We start from the raw sequence: 4,495 nt of genomic DNA, 5'->3' as shown, positions 1-4,495 counted from the left end.
ATTTATGGATTTCGATTATAATTTTATTTATGATCATGACACATTGAAAAATCTCAAATTTATAGTTTAATTATTTACACATTTGACATTAGATGGATTGAAAATGATTCTAAATCACTACTTTGTTGGATGAACTTAAAATTCATTCTAACTACCATGAATTACCATATAAATATAAAAGAAGTGGATTTGATGTTTGTGGTGTTACTTCTCTAAACAACAAAAATACATTTGAAATTCATTGATTTGAAATACTTTCATCCAAGCGGAGTATCTCAAATCGTACCAACCTATATTTCAATTTCTTCTAACTTCATCTCAAATCGTACCAACTAACCTATATTTCTGTGGGCGACTCAAATGATATATATTATCCCTATGAAAGTAGTCTTAGACACCGTTTGCTTTGAATTATGATATAAGTAATATATAAATGAGTAATATAATGTAATAAAAAATAAATAAAAAATAATAGTTAAAATAGTATTGGATTTGATTGATAGATTATAGTTTATTTGATTTGATTGATTAAATTTTATATAAAAATGTTATATGACTATTTTGTCTTTTTAAACAATAAATAAAATAAAAATTATATTATTTATAAGGGGTAATATAGTAATTTAAATTCAATTATTTGATTGATATATTATAAATAATTAATGATTTGATTGATGTAAACTAAATAGTTAATATATGGATAAATAATATGATGAGAAGAACGTTGGATGTGATGAGATGAGTTATACATATATTAGTAATATGGTGAATAGAACGGTGTCTAGGTACCTTTACATCTATAGCATACACATTAATTCTGGTTAAAAAATGATTAGTTTAAATGACTTATATGAACTCTTTTATTAACCTTTATTGAAGATTTAAATAAAAAATCACTACATTAACTTATATTTTCAATCATTTTAATTAATTTAAGTAATAAATTTTATTTAAACTCATTACTTAATTTAAGATAATAATACAATTTACAATTAAATTATATTTAGTGTATGACAAATATTAAGATAAAATAAGTGTATATAATTTTTATAGTTATTTAACTAAAATTTGATTATTATATTCAATTAAATATATAATTATAAAATAAAATTAATTTAATTATTTATTTAAGTATGGGTATTTTTGTCATGTTATTAACTGAAAGGAGTGTGTATGTTACCAATCTAAGGAGTTATTAGCTCAAAAAAATTTCATATATTGTTATCAACAAATTCGGGACTCTTATTTTACAAGAGTGACATGCAATTTCAAGGACACAGCTCCACAACTACATATATAATCATACAACATAAACAAAATCATTACTTCGTTTGCCACATATATAAGAATGGAGTTCATGTGGATTTCCTCCCCGCGCGCCGAAGTATCTGCAGCACAACGAACAATTGATCACTAATTAATAAAACTGCAACACCAAAAATGTCGAAAAAACATTAAAAATGAAACAAACCTTGGACAAGAATTGAGATGGGACTACTGGAATGCATGTGTTGTGCAATTCAAGATGAAACTTAAAGTTATCGATCCGCATAATTAGAAATAAGTATATAGCATAAATGTAGTGGACGTACATATATAAAGTCGCATACAAAGTGTGATTGATCGATTTATATATGTAAAGCTAATATGGAAGATTATCATATTATCAGTTACTGCAATTTAAAGCGATTCCCTATCTATATCAGTAACAATACAGTGGGAATATTACAACCATGGAATTACAAAAGTTTTATCCCGGGAAATTTTTAAGATGTCATACAATTTAGAGAACTTTGTTGCATTCTGAGAATATGCAAACCTGCTACTCTGGCAAATCCAAAAAAAATGGATAATATATATATACAATTTTTTTTTTTTTTGAATCAGATAATATATACAATATGAGAATAAGAATGTAGCAATATATTAGTAACTTTTGCTTGATGCAACAACCTGGTAATTGTGGTCTATTCCAATCAATTAGCTAATCTTTTTCTATATATCTTATGCAATTTTCTTGGATTTAATCTACACAAATTGAGAAATAACTTTCATCCTTAAAAATTAGTTTGATTGGTTGTGAACCTATAAAGTTGAGCCGGGTTAAAGGACACTAGTATGCATCATATAATTTGTATGACATTTAAAAATGTACGTAAATCTGCAACTAATGCAATGACAGATTGTCATATGTTGTGCAGAAAGGATCAACAAGAATGTTTAGCATAAGATGTGGAAAAGGAAATTACCGTGAAACAGGAAATGCGAGCTAGAGGGACATATCAAGAATTTTAGATGATGATTTGCTCGATTGCCTCACCGAGATCTTGAGCAACTGTATCCGAGTTATTAGTACAAGTGCTTGAACATGAAGCATATATATAGCCTGGGGTGTCATCGTCATTGTTAAATTTAAGTTCAATGTCAGTGTCTTCCCCAAGCATATCCTTGGCTGAAGTCACCACAGCACGTGAACATCCAAGTAATTCAATTGTTTTTGAGTGGTGGGATTTCACCTATTTGAGCTGGGAGCACACAAGTTTGAGGTGCTGAAGACTTGGAAAATGGTCCATTTCAGTTCTCCACTCCTCTAGATTGTGAATCATGAATCGATAGGAATCTCAATCGATCGAATTCTTCATCATTCTTGAAGCTATACTGCTACAAGAAGATTCAACATCATCTCTTAACATTTTGACTAAGAATCAAGCGTCGTTGGCTATATATCTGCATCAGATCAAAGGGTATGTCCCTGTTCAAGATAGAAAGAAACTTTTCTTTTTCCCCCTCCCTTATGCATATATTTCTAAATAGATCATGCATGCTAAATCTCTTCGATCGGATTCCCCAATGAATCATTGGCATCCAAAATAACAAGATTTCTGTCAATAATCCTCGTCTAGAAGCTGCATATCATGATAAGTGGTAAAAGAGTCGGCATATGCAGCCACTTCTACATCCCTAGTCGTGAATATGATTTGACTACCGTTTCCATCATCTGGTAATAGCCTTTTGATGTGATCCCAAGCCCGTGTATCCCAAACATCATCTAATACCATTAAATACTTTCTGCCACATAAAGTTTGGTATAATTGTTGTTTGACATCCTTTTCTTGATCCCAAGATACCCCTGCAGTGACTTTTCGTGGATATCGTATGTTTGAGATATGACACCCCAACCACCAATATCAAATGTTGACTGATTAGAAATTGTTGCGAACTGTCTTTTTTTGAGTTTCTTAATCTCTAAAAACTTATGTTGATTGAATGTGACATTTAAATCATATTTTTTATTATTTTCAATTACTTTGATTTCTAGATTTGTCATTAATAGATAACGAAAGATTTTGTCTTTTTAAGATTTACAAGTCTTTGTTCAATATCTGCTATATCTTGAATTATATATTATATCATCTTCAAGATTGGAAGAATAATTTAGAACCTTTATATGGGACTTTAATTGTTCTTCACACATATCAATTTTAAAACTGATATTTTTAGTCCCTAAATTAAATATGTTAAGTTTATATTTTGGTTGTACTAAAGTACATCTTTTATTAATCTAAGATTTTTGTTCTTGAATGCTATTTCTAGATCTTATATACATACATGTTTTTTTGAATCCTTCTCCGAAGGGAGATGTGGATATGTTGGATCTTGACATCATATATATTTATAATAGTTTTACTACTGATTTTATTTTTTAATAACCAGGCTTTGATACCAAGTTGTGAAAATCATCTGAAATCATCTCACTCATCATATTAATCTATATCTAGTAAACTGTTTTCATCATGTTGTTCAATTAAATGATTTTCCAGAATAAATATTTGTTGATTTATTATATTCATTTCATTGTAAATCTGGATGCAAACTGGATCTGTGTTTAATAGAGTTTTAAATTTATCTTTCAGTTCTTGAAATTTTTTATATAAAATTCGTATTTCATGTTTGATAGTTATTCCATGCATTATGAAAACAGAAAATTTTCAAATAAATTTTAATTTAAGGGCAGTAGGAGGTCTTAGGGAGGTTATCTTTATTAATCAATTCTTGGTTTTGAGCAGAAGCCAAATCTTTGCTTTCCCTTAACGATCACTTGATCAAATGGTACTCGCTTTTCAGATCTCCAGGTTTACTCTAATCATGAATCTTCAATCGTTGGCTTTCAGCCTTATTCCTCCCTACGCTCTGCTTTGTTTAGTTAATCGTCATAAGGCTTAATTTATTTTCGATTTTATGCTTCTTAATTTCTGATAATTTTCATATGTCTTATATAAACTAGAGCGTAAGAAACTTAAGAAAGAATAGGGAGACTCAAATTTTACTTGTTATTTCCACAATAATCATCTCACTTTTATAGAAGAAGAGATCAAATAATACAAAGATAAAACAAAACAAAACAAAACAAAAGAAGGGACCACCCCTGATTTTGCATAATTTAAAATGTAACATAATGGAAGACAGTACATTTATTATCTGAATGGATGCCTTT

This window comes from Henckelia pumila, chromosome 2 (genome assembly GCF_033568475.1).
Source record: "Henckelia pumila isolate YLH828 chromosome 2, ASM3356847v2, whole genome shotgun sequence".
Classification (NCBI taxonomy): Eukaryota; Viridiplantae; Streptophyta; class Magnoliopsida; order Lamiales; family Gesneriaceae; genus Henckelia; species Henckelia pumila.
The sequence above is the reverse complement of the archived record's forward strand: the minus strand, read 5'-3'. Positions refer to the sequence as shown.